Source organism: Xiphophorus hellerii, chromosome 22 (genome assembly GCF_003331165.1).
Source record: "Xiphophorus hellerii strain 12219 chromosome 22, Xiphophorus_hellerii-4.1, whole genome shotgun sequence".
Taxonomy (NCBI): Eukaryota; Metazoa; Chordata; class Actinopteri; order Cyprinodontiformes; family Poeciliidae; genus Xiphophorus; species Xiphophorus hellerii.
The window spans coordinates 22,892,634-22,906,026 of NC_045693.1; the positions used below are offsets into that span (position 1 = coordinate 22,892,634).

At 37.1% G+C, this 13,393-nt stretch overlaps 1 protein-coding gene across 6 annotated transcripts in view; it reads left to right on the forward strand.

Annotated features, from left to right (window-relative positions):
* Positions 1–12,572: 12,572 nt before the first annotated feature.
* The window catches only part of anapc1 (anaphase promoting complex subunit 1), a 54,156-nt gene continuing 53,335 nt past the window's right edge, over positions 12,573–13,393 (forward strand). For 5 of the 6 annotated variants that reach the window (XM_032553649.1, XM_032553650.1, XM_032553652.1 and 2 more), the window contains exon 1: positions 12,575–12,779. The gene's annotated coding sequence lies outside the window, so the exon portion shown is untranslated. Of the gene's footprint in view, positions 12,780–13,393 lie in introns of all 6 variants that reach the window. The other variant, XM_032553654.1, reaches the window with a different exon arrangement.

Below are 13,393 nucleotides of genomic sequence, written 5' to 3' on the forward strand. Positions count from 1 at the left end.
ATTCTATGGCATCGAAATCATTGTGATTGATTGTAATTGTTGTAAGTTAATTCATGATTGTTGTCTTTTATAAGAAATAGTGTATTTGTAGACTTCTGTACGGCACAGTGGTGCAGCTTTAGCTGGTTTAAAAGTGCCTTATAAATAAATTTGACGTTGACATTGGATTGGAACGTCAGACTTCTATTTGTCAGATTAATAGAAGTCTGACAAAGACAGATAAAAATTGCTGTAAAATATTGGAGACACAGCGTACATAAGTCACAGCCTGCCTACGGAAGCATCTGAAAACCAAAATTGTGGTAGTTATAATCTGTGTGCTGGATAAATTCTTAAAAAAAATACATAGAAACACTGAAACTTGGTACATTTTTAAGTGTAATCTTTCTGTTTTATTCCGGGGCCCCTTAAAAAACATAATGTAGTATTTTTTATTTATTGAAAGCCAAAATGCCAAAATCATTAGAGTTAATCAAAGCATGCAAAGATCCTTTATTAATGTGGCTTAAGTCCAATTCAGCTTTGCTCTGAACTAAGGTGTTTTGTCATTTCACCTGTTTAATATCACAGTATCAGATCGAATGCAGTAAAACATTCATTCTTCAGAACGTAGAACTTGTTGTAATCACTATATTTCTGGTGTTGCCTCCCAGTGCACATTAGAAGGATCCAGAAGTCTTCAGAAGAACAAAGGAACATCTTCTGAAAAATCAAAAACCTGTCAACGGAGGAGATGATGTCATCAATTTCAAACAAAAATTTGGGACTTAAATATTCAGACGCACTATTAAGAATAAATTATTTCTTTGTCATGTCCTTGCCTCTTCAAAACATAAAAACTTCATTCATCAACAATGGCAACAAAATCCTCCAGTCCTCTCACCTTGCCCTCTCCATCCATCCATTTACTCACAAAGCAAAGCGGACTCTGGAAATCTTTGAAATTACCACCGCTGATAAATGCGGCTAAGCATTTTACACCCAAAGACACTGATGTTTTTTTTTTCTTTTCATTTTTTTTTGTTGTTGTAATTTTTCAGGTTGTTTGGGGGCTTTTACGAACGAACCACCACGCTGGGCTGAAGTGTTTCTGAGTCCACCCACAGTGTTCTCGATGAGCCCGGTTTGTTTTGCTGGAGCAGCACAGTGAAAGAGCCGTGACGACAGCTGGCGCCTCATCCGCACGTCCTGCCGTCTGTCCATCCATCGGTCCTTCTGTTCGTCTTTCCATCCATCCGAATGAGTTTGAACCATTTATCTTAAATCGCTGCACTGGGGGGAAAAAATGACAGTCTGAAACATATGAGATACAGAGGGTGATGAGAGACTCTTGATGTAGCAAAGTAGAAATGTGGAAAAACTGCAGCTTTTTTTCCAGTGATCTATGGGGTTTTGTTTCCTTTGGGTCTGAATATGACGGCATACGGTTACACAAAAGTCCATTTCATCTGGCCACCACTCACAGACGTTACGGGACGTATTGTTAAAGGACAACAGGAAAGGGGGAGTGATCCAAAACATACGGTTCAACAAGCACAGAAATGGTTTAACAATTACGAGATCAACTTTCTTCCATGGATTAAAAACAAAACAAAACAAAGAAGAAAAAAACAACAACAACAGCAACAAGAGAGAATTAGAGGGACAAAATGAGCATGTATAGCAAGTATAATTTATTTTAGACAATAAAAAATTATATGTAGTAATGAACTGAAGAATGAAAAGTATAATAGTAAAACAGGAAAACATCAGGGAAAACTTGCTGACCTGAAGAAATGGATAGAAACGTTTACTTACATCTTAAGCTGCCCTTTCAACGCCGCAGTTATGGGTGGACAAAAAAAAGCTAACAGAATTTAAGATGAAATTGCTCTGATATTTTCAATATTTAAGTTCTACACTTCACTGGATTTAAGTGACAATTTCAATTTGGAGGCAAATAATTCTCTCAGGGATTGAAAAACCTCCAAGTCATGAGCTGATGGATAATTACTGGTAATAAAACATGACCACGTTAGAAAACCGATGTTGTTCCATATCCCTTCTCCCCCGTACAGAAACATTTTCAAAGGACATATGATCGAACGGCTTAAGAAGTTTCTGCATCAGTTCGACTACATTAAAGACGGTTATGTATAAGTTACTGCAAATAGAGTAGATCAATTATTATCTGTGTATAACTTTACAATGCAAAGGTATACAATAATCATGAACATGATTGATAGCAGCTTTAAATGGTTTTGCAGTTATAAGAAAGGCAACATTGGATTTGTGCTAATAAAAAAATATCAACAGTGTTTGGTTTCGAGAGCACAGCACAGCAGCATTAAATTTTGCTCCCTGCAGCAAAAACAAATAATATTGTTTTACGCACATTTCCCAAGGAGCAGGATTGATTTTGATTCACATTTGTGGTTATGCATCTGATAATGACTACAAATCCTATTTATCACTGCACAGAGATTTATATCTTTTATATATTTATGTATCCTCCTAGTCAGCAGATGACCTCCACCACCACCACCTCTTATCTGGCCTCTTCGCAGCCATGATGGCACTACGTAAACCTTAATGTGATCAGTTTATAGAAAAAGTGGATTACGCAGAAGTCCAAGGGAGAAGGAGCTGCTCTAATTGACAGCGGTGACTGGAGACAGATCCCAGCAGGAAAAGGAAGCTGATGGAGGAAATGTCAGCCACATTATGTTGATGTTGACGGAATGTGCAGAGGAAAACGTTCCTATGGACGTGAATCAGACCGTCTCGACTATGTGCACGCTCAGGACGACACGGTCGGGGCTCTTTATTAGTTCTGGGCTCCCAGCACAAACAGCGGGTCGTTCACTTTTGCTACTACTGATAAGGAGCTGCCAGAAACCACAGCACTTTTTAAATTTGGTAAGACGGTGGTTCTCACTCAGAGAATTCAAATAAACTGGTCGTACTCAGACTTTTGTCTTAAGTTCAGGCTCTCCCGGCTTCGTTCTTGCACACTGTGTTGTCTACTGAGCACAGCAAATGACTTCATCCTTGCGTCCAGGAACACTGATTAGCTACAGGCTTGATGCAGAGTGTAATTAGTTTTAAATAATTTGGTTTGAGAACATTTATAACTCTTACAAAGCAGTTTCTATCTATTATTATTATTATTATTGCGGAGTCAAATAAGGGTCTCAGTGGATCGAGTGCTTTAAATTGAACCTGAAAGGTAAATGCTTAACATATCATGGTTCTTTCTTTCTGGATGGTTTTATTTGCACAAAATATGTGTAAAAAGTCCTAATAATGTTATTTTTATTGCAGTAGCATCTGATTCGGAAAAAATAAAATGTCAATATGTCTTCAGTGGGAATTTATTCAGAAAAAATCCCATATGATCACTAAATAAAAAAGGGCTCTTCAATTGTTTTGAATGTAAAAAGTTACAGTCCTTAAACAGAGAGAGAAAGAGAAAGAGGAAACCAGTGTTATTATTTTTTTAAAACTGATCTTACAAGAGAATAAGCTGACAAATAAGCATTTGTGCTTAATCCCACAATTGTTAGAGATAAAGAGGTATACATACTTGTGTCTGCTGAAATCTCACCATCAACAAAACCACAGCAGCTGATTTAAAGTCTGCAGAAATGGTGGCCAGAAACAGCCACAAGTGACTACAGTTTGTCAAAATCAAGCAGTCCCACATGCTTATTTGCAAACTACATCAACACCACATGCTGTTGCTAGTCCTGGCAGTAAACGCAACACCTGTGACTGAAGCAGCCAGAAACCCTGTGGGGACACCTACTGTTCACTGTTTCAACCCATCTAGGGGTGGCCTAGAAGGGTTGACAATTTCAATTTCTTTGAATTGTCTGGTTTGTCTCATCATTTTTGCAATGCAGACAGAGCTTGGAGACAGTGGAAGGATGGTCTTTGTTCTTACTGTGTAGGAAGTGAGCACACACATACAGTAAATACCCAGAAACCTTGATGCCTTAATGCTGAGCTGACTGAATTTTTTATTTTTTATTTTTTTACCTTTGCACCCACACAGACTATCTATACAAAGAGAATGATGGGAAAACACGTGGAACTGTATAGAAAAGTGTCTTAAGGCTCTCTGGCTATCATAAAAAAACACGGGTGAGTGTTGCACACTACAGTGGGTAGCATAGTTGTCTTGTGGAATCGATTCCACCTTCCTCCTGTGAGGTACCCAGAGTATGGCACTTAAACCCCTGTAACTAGTCAAAACCTCAAATTAATCCCAAATTCTAATTCAAAATTCCAAAAAGCATAGAAATTGTACAGGATTCTTGTTTCACTAGACTAGCTTTACTCTGCAAAAATGTATTTATTTAGCTAGATATCTTGGTTTATCTAGCTAAACCAAGATATACACACTCATGAAGGTTATTAATACTTCTAGTAGTAACTAAAGTTATCTACTGTTTTGCTACGCTGGAAACAGAGACCAGAATTATTATTATTATTATTATTATTTATTTATTTATTTTTGAATGAGTAGCATGAATATGTGCTGAATTCCTTACTACTTATCAGTGGCAGCTCCAGAAAATTTTTATAAGGGTGGCTAGTCCGAGCCAGTAAAAATTATAGAGACACAGCTTAAAAAAACAGAAAGGAAGAAAAAATAATTAATTATATCTACACCATGCATTAAATATTAATTTATTTTTGTATTTATTAATGTATTTATTAGGTTTTACATTTTTGTCATCGAAGAAGATTACTCTATATGAATATAATTCTCTGACGGACCAGCATTTTTCAAGATAGGGTCACGGCCCCACTGACCCCCCACTTAGTGGCGCCACTGCTACTTATTACTTTAGTTATGTAGCACAATGAAAATATTGTCTCCCTCTGGTTATATTTTCTCGAGTCCATCAGAAATTACCCTACATCTTCAGACAAGGCTGTTTCAGGTACTTTCGTTGGTGTGATGTTGAGTTGGAAATTTGACAACCGTGAACCGTGACAGCCCAGGCAGTGAGGGAAACAAAGAAAACACACTACAGAATGTGAGAGTAGGGCTAAAAAATGTTAAAGAAAAAGACAAGTAACAGATTAGTGGTGCAGCTATTACATCTGCATGTCTTTGTAGCAAGAGACTCTGCATCACAACTCTTCCAGCAGTGGGTGTGATGAGGGGAATCCCCTGGCTGGCTGAGTGCCTCCTTTGGCCAACATTATCCAATTAGCGAACCGCAGAGTAACAACTCTGATTGCAGATTACAGCTGGCAGCCTGATGGGACGCTCTGGGGTCTCGCTGCCACTTTCGCTCATCTCTGTCTCCTCTGAGTGCAGGTGGCAGGTAGACAGATGGAGTGCAGCGGCTCAGATAAGACACACTCAGAGACACGGTGAGAGGAGTGTTTGAAAAGAGAGGCAGCACCGGAGGAAGGAGCAATGGATGTCTGAGACATGGAGGGAGGTGGAAGACAAAATAAATAAATAAAAATACCCCAAAGAAGTTAAAATAAATAAATACGTACATTTAAGTTTTTTAAGAGGATCACAGGGTGTTTGCTCTTGCTGTTTTTCTTTTTCTGCCTTTCACTGCAATAACAAATGCAGGGCTCTAGTGTTTCGGTGTCCAGCGACTGAAATTTTCATTTATTCCTCTTTGCAAAAATCCTGGAGCTCAGTTTGATTGGATGGATATTGTCTAAGCAGCAGTTTCCTACTTGTGCCATAAATTCTCGAGTGGATTTGTGTCTTGGCTTTGACTGGACCATTCGAGCACATTATCATGCCATGAATTAGGTCATTTAAAAGTAGTTTTAGTCGTATGTTTAGAGTCGTTTTCATTCTCTTAGTTGAACTTTCGCTCCAGTCTTTAACAGCCGTTCACAAGTTTTCTTGCAGGCCCATAAAAACATTATGTCTGCAAACTGTTAAACAGCTGTGCAAGCACAAAAACTAAAATAGTAGATTTAATGTTCTCTTGAAAATTCAAGTTCATGCTGAAATTGCTCTAACTGTAGCAGAAGGTAAAACAGGCATAATTCAGCAGCGTACATCCTTATTGTGTTGTAACCCCCCCCTTTGGAACCAAAAGTGGGATGGTTCTCCTATGTTTTTATTCAGAGACGTGCAATTAAGAAAGTAAGAAGTAATATTTGGTATTCGAAGAACTGTTATCTTCTCCATAAACCAATAACTATCATCGGAAATGTCAGCCTATTTTTCTGCTACTGCCATGTGAACCCAACTCTGCCACTAAACGCAGACCCCGTTCGTATTGATGATTGATCGTGATCCCCAACCTGATGAGATGACCCTGATGAATCAGTTGAACTTCTCTAATGCTTAAACCCAATTCACTTGGACAGGATGCAAGCTGCATTCAGAGCTGAAACTGATCACAAGAAATCAGAGGACCGGAGGAAATTTAGAGAAATGACCAGTTAAACGGACCGTAATGTAAATGATATGATTATGACAGAGATTATCTGGAGTTCCGTTTCTCACTGATGACTTGGAGAGTCTCAGCCAGTGGCCATGTTAGTTTTATTCAAGCGAATATGGACAGCAGTAAAAGTGTAATTATTCAAAATTTCATGGAATGATGACAAAGTTAGGATCATCACATGTTTTCATAAAAGGTTTTCTGTTTTCTGCACACAAAAGCTTATTTCAAAAAAACATCTCTTGTTGTGGGGCCTTTTGAAGGTGCTTCCGATGAGTGCAATTATGTCAAAGTGGCAACTATGAGACGTGCACTTTCAAAATCAGTGGAAACAAGGTAGCACCTGTTGAAAGTAAGTCATTAGATTTCAGTTTTGCAGTTCGCTGCAAACCGTAAAGGGGACATAACATTTTTGCTTGAGAACTTTGCTTTAGACAATCTCTTCACATCAGGGAATTGCACCAGGAAATGTTTTTTAGACCTCTCATCTCTCATTGGAAACTTAAACATGTTGCTAACATTTACATTTAAACTGGGAATAACACTGAGCTTCAAACCAGTTGGATTCATACGAGATGTTACTGTTAAATAACCTTTCGTTCACAGTTGTAATCACAGCAAAAGTTTGTTTTATAAAGTACCAGCTCAGGTAAATTGATAACAAACACATGCCACACTTTTAAGCTCTTTATTTATGTTAAACATTTTCAGAAACCATGTATTGTTTTTTCTTTCCTTACTTGCCAGTATGTTTCATTTAAAGGTAGCCTATCAAATAAAATGTCAGTCAAAATACACTGAAGTGCGTAGCGTGAGTGTGACAAAAACATCAACGCATAAGAATTATTCTCTCTGGCGCTAAACACAAAACCACAGCCAGCGGACTCATCAAGGGTCCACTCCCTGGAGGTTTCGTTAACGAAGGGATTGTTTGGTGCTTGTCTGTTACACAGCTCAATTAGCCTTCCGGAGCTCTTCGATGCATCCTAAATTAACTAAAGACATAAATACATTTGGTCTGGATTCAACCCCAAGCCAGCCATTACGCACCACATGCAGTCTTGAGACTGTAATTGGTGCAACACACACTTGCACAAGCACACACTCACACTACCTTCATTAGCTCTGATTAGCTGGAAAAATGTACCTAGAATGCATTGGGGCCGCCTGGCTCTCTTATGGGAACCAATCGGATTACGCTGTTCTTCCTGGTTGGAAAATGATGTCATCTATCTATCTATCTATCTATCTATCTATCTATCTATCTATCTATCTATCTATCTATCTATCTATCTATCTATCTATCTATCTATCTATCTATCTATCTATCTATCTATCTATCTATCTATCTATCTATCTATCTATCTGTCTATCTATCTATCTATCTATCTATCTATCTATCTATCTATCGAGGGATGTGATACTGTCTCTCTTCAAAATCTTCATTCTTTTGCTGCAGACATTTTAACTCATCAACATCGTGAAGCTCATACCTTTGTGATGGCCGCATTTAATTTTTTGTGCTGCGCTGCCATTGTGTGTGCAGGGTCACCGGCAAACCTGAGCACCAGAGTTAGAATTATTATGTTTTGTTATCTTTCTTACATTAGTAGTTTTATATCACTAGTTGTTTTATATTTTAAGGTTTAGTGTTCTCACCCCAGAGAAGAGGAACTTGTTAAACTGTGTGTAAGACATAACTAACCTTTCCTTGATGTCAAGCATGTTTTCACAGGTGCTTATTTAGGGGGCCTTCCTGAGATACTCCTTAGTTGCTTCTAATTGTCTCTGTGTAAAATACAGTTTCTGTATCCCTTCCTTGTTATCAGGGTAGGCCCCCATCTGGTTAAGATCACTCTCCCACTTCCCATTCACTCCCTTTCTCTGCTGATAAAAAGAAAAGTTTTGCAGCAGAATGGCAGAACGCCTGGTAAACACCTTGGAGAAGTGATTTGCTATGTTTTCTCCTTTTGCAAAAGACTTGATTGAAAACTAAAACATTGTCTGTGGTTCTCTTTTATGTAGGTTTGAAAAGTACCTATCAGCCAGCAGAGCCTTTGTGAATGTCATTAGCTGCAGGTGGGCCTTTCTGCAATGACATGTCAAAATGTGCCGTGAGAGGTCATTTTCTTCTGGGGTCACAGGATTTTATTTTATTTTTTTAAAGTACCGATAACCATAAAAATATAAATCATATGAAAACTCTCCTGCTTATCATCATTAAGAGAATTCCAACTACTTATTTCTCTCCTACTTAGACTCATCCTTCTCTTTCAGCAGTACAGGTAAAATGATTCATAAGCATTAAATCATTAAGTGGATTACTAGTATTGAACTTCAAAGAAAACCTTTGAAAAAAAACCATTAATGTCTTATTATACAGTCTAATCTAATACATTGACAAAAATGATTCTAAATGACCTGCTGCGGTGCAGAATCGAGGAAAACAGAATATTATGAGTTTCACCTAGATAACTGAATTGCACTGGATTGCGTGGGAGAATTTGACATATTTATAAACACCATTTTTCACCCAGAGCGAGATTTGCGACAGACTGGCGTGGTCTTTGACGCAGTCGAAACCGCCGGCTTTAGAGATCAAGTCACCAGAGTGCGAGTCTACCTCAGTGCGTCACAGATGCACTTCCCTTCAGCAATAAAACCTGAATGCCTGTCAAAGCAGGATGACCTCATTGCAATCAGCCGGGATTTTTCAGCTAAATGAGCGTGACGAGACGCCCCTCATGGTTGTTTTTGAATTATAGAATTTCAACGTGCTTGTTTTCATAGAAAAGCAGTGTGAAAATGGACAATTTTGCTCAACACGGCAACAATTTCTCTAATAATTACTTTTCCTAGAAACATTTCTGTACCTTACATTGTTCCATGTAACATAGAATCAAGATATCCCACACTGTGAAAGATGCTGTTATTTATTTATTATTGATATTTTTAATTCTTTTATTGAGCCTCATCCATAGGATGAAATAACTTCTGGTAAGTTGATAAGAAAAGTGCAGTATAATAATGGTAATATCACTTGGTTACTCTAATGAGTTTAACTCACACTAGAGAGCAAATTTGTTCATCTATGATAACATTATCTTTTTGTTGCTAAGCAGTTAGTGTGAGCTAGTGCTAGCTATATTCAACAGACAATATTTTATACCATGAATTTTGCTCCCACAATTCAGTTGTAATATGTTATCCATTTTGTGTAAAATTACATTTACAAGCTTGATTTCTTTGATTTTCTTGAGCATTTCGTAGAACTGTTGCTACAAGAGCTGCCCTGCAGCAATGACTTCCTGGGTCTAAACTCTTATTTAGGCCTCTCTTGGGTTTTCCATGTTCCAGTCACCCCACATCAAAACACGCATACATCGGATTTGCATGTTTTGCAAACCCTTTGACTCAGGGTTTGTCTTCTAACATAACACAGTTTTGCAGGACCATGTTTCTCAATGCAGTCAGCTCTTTTGCAGTCAAACCCATAACTCAACCCGGGTTGTGTGAAATCTACCCAGCCCTGAATCTGTCCATAGTCTACAGAAAACAATACAGCAGTTTGCAGAGTGAAGGAAAATAAATGTCCACAGTCATTTGATTCATCACTTTGATTTTAGCCAGTCAACAACACTTTATTCAATAGATAAAACATCCTGCCACTTTGTCTCCCTCTTTCTCTGCTTGGCATCTGGAAAGCGCTCCCCTGATCTAACCTGACAGAGTTGTGTAATACCTTGTCGATGTCCAGAGCCAGCCATGCTTTCGACTGTCATCACGCTTTGTGTTGCACGATGATGTAAAAGTTTGCGTAGTTTGTCTTTCAACAGCATGAAAACTTAGGCTGCATTTGATTTTCTTCTCATGACCTAAATATGCTTTTTAATGCTGCAATTGAATAGTTTTCAGTGTTCTACTGTATGTGCCTTTTTCTGGACATCATTTTACCGTCAATTGTAAATATATGCGTCACAAATAGAGTTTTAAGAGTCGGGTGTGTTTGGCTAAAATCTTAATGTGACTGCACTGTGGACATATTCCAGTAATTACTTACTGCCATCCTCATAAATATCAGCCTAATTATTAATAATGGGAGAGACAGGGACTTTATGTGGTGTCTTTATTAGTATTGTAGGGCATGATGACATACAAAAGTTTAATAAATTGGTGACATTTTTACTGTTTTGTTTTCAAAAACTCTTTATGTGTTTCAGTGGATTTACTGAACGTAAAATAATTTTATCTTTAATTTGATTTATTCAAAACACAAGAATTTGGTTAAGACAACTTCCTTAACTTACTCCTAAAAAAATCACAATAAATTTCGTCATATAGATCTGATTATAAAAGCAGGAATGTAAGAATTTAGATAGTATTTGTCATGGTAATGCTACCTTTCCTACCCAAATGATGATCTTGTTAAATGACTCCTGCTGATAATACATTTGAATATTGGTATAGAGATAAAAATTTATTTTGTGTTTAGATATAATGGAAATAGCATTTTGAGGTAAAACTATGATAAAAGTTTTATTTTTATTTTAAGTGAATATATTTATTTAAGCCACCTTTAGATCTTCAAGGAGAAAGGAGATGAGTGTTAAAAGAAAATAGAAGTCCACAATACAGTACAGTCTAAAGACAAATATTGATGTTATTTATAAGACTTGAAATATGTGACTCAACTTTTCCTCCTTTACATCAGCAAGCATTACCAACATTTTACTAAGTGCCCAAATAGTGAAGGGTATTTTGTGAAAAAATAAATTTCATGCCATTTTCAAGGTTCAAAGTTTACGTACACTAATCCTATCTCTAGAGCAGGGGTGTCAAACTCATTTTCATTTTGGGCCATGTCAAAAATCTGAATGTTCTTAAAGGGTCAGTTGTGCCAGGATATAATGATAAAACCAATTACACTGTTAAAATATCAATAAATAGCTGTTGCTTCAGAATTTTGTAATTTTTTTTGTGTGTGTTTTTTCTTTGCAATCAAAATTACAGATTTTGTGCCAATTTAGAAATGTTTGTAAGGACTCTTTATATTTGCACTAACGTATGATGTTAAATATGACTTTCTATTATGGACTGTAACTTGACATCCAGTAAGGCTGAGGCAGCAGTCACTTAAACTCGATGTTTTTGACCAATTTTGAAAAAATAGCAATAAAATCAGAAAGAAAAAAGTGGAGATTTGTTGATTTTCGTGTGAATTTTGCAGATTTGTGAAAAACTGGAAGGACTTATTGATGTAATTTGGAGTTTATAGGGGCACATAAAGAGCTACGGCGGGCCAGATTTGGCCCCCGGGCCTTGAGTTTGACACATGTGGCCTAGAGGATGTGTACTCTTCTGATTACAAATTGTCAAACATTCAACTTCTTTGTGTGACATTGCGGAAGATAAACCAGATGTTTAAAGGTACCACGTTCTTCTTTTGAGTTACATAAAAGTGAAAACATGAATGGAATTTCCAGCCTTCATATTCTTCAACAAGAGATTAATGTAATTTGCTGTTAAATGCTTGTATCTACAAAACAAAAAAAAACCTAGAAAAAAACTAAATACATTGTTAAAATGATATGGGGAGAAAATATCGTTATCCTAAAAGAAACAACTGCTGTATTAACATGGGTTGATAAGTCACTCAGAGAAGCAGAAAGAATTATTCCTAAAACAAAACTCAAAGCCGGATTACAGTCTATAAATTCACTCATGAGTGAAGAAAATTAATTTAGGAGTTTTTGGTAAATTCATGACCAAAAACTCATTATTAAATCACTCTATCTGTAGAGATTTATTTCTACTGCTTATAGTCAGATGAATCCAATTAACAACAAATGTATCTAAAGGGTCTAATCAAGGCAGATTAAATACAGAAATTTGTAGTCAAATGAACTCAATAATATAGACAGAATAAAACTCATTTTTACGTACATTGTAAAAATCGTTTTGCAATTTACATAACTTACAAATCTTCTTTCAACAACAAAAGGTTTTATAGCTCAAAAAGTCTAACCATTTGTATCGAGAGAACAATTTTCAGCATTCTTTCAAAGATGAACGTAATCTTGTGCTGCCCTATCCTGACAGTTCCTTAACGCAGCCACCTATCAGTTCCCAGCTCCGGCCGTTCTCTCTGCTGATTGGCTGAGACAGGGAGGAAGTGGCTTGTCAGAACAGCAAAGATGTCCGCGCTCATTTGAAAACCTGTCGTAGCCAAATTCACATTTTGAGCAACACAACCGACTCGTTTTTATGTTAGCACGGTTGAAGACGTTGTGGCCAAGCCAACTATACACTAAGAAAAGACGAGGACACCGCGACAAGGGCCTGTTTATTCCTTATTAGCTGGTAAGTGGGTAAACTCCTCGCAGTAAACTCACAGCTAACATGCTAATCTAGCTTTGATGCCATTGAACCTCTAACATGTTTTAGCGTTAGCATGCTATTGTTAGCTTTTTTTTTCCTCCAAGAAGTTAATTGACAGGCAGTGAGCTTTGCTTTGGAGAATTTCTCGTTAAAGCTCAGTATGTTGTGTGGTTTTGTGGTGGGGTTTGAAGCGAGACCGTATTAGTACTAAACGTTAAAAGGATTGAGCAAAAAGCACTGTCATAATAAATAGAAGAGAATAAGGAGATGCTACCAAATTTTTCCTGTTGGTGTCGAATTTAGCTGATTAATTGAACTATTCGGAGAATCAGAATATACAAATTTAGAAACTGCTCACAAGATGACAACCCTTTCACGAACTTCGCATGATTTTTGTATGTTAATAGGTGCTGCTTGTAGATGGTAATTTATGTGATCAGAAGAGATAGTTTGCGTTGTTGTGATTAAAGCTAGATGGCATCGCACAGCATTACACAAGCTCTCGTTTTAAATAACATTTACTTCACTATTTCATTCTCATAGTTGATATTTATGTGGTTTATACTTGAATAAAGCTCGCTGGAAAAGAAACTAAC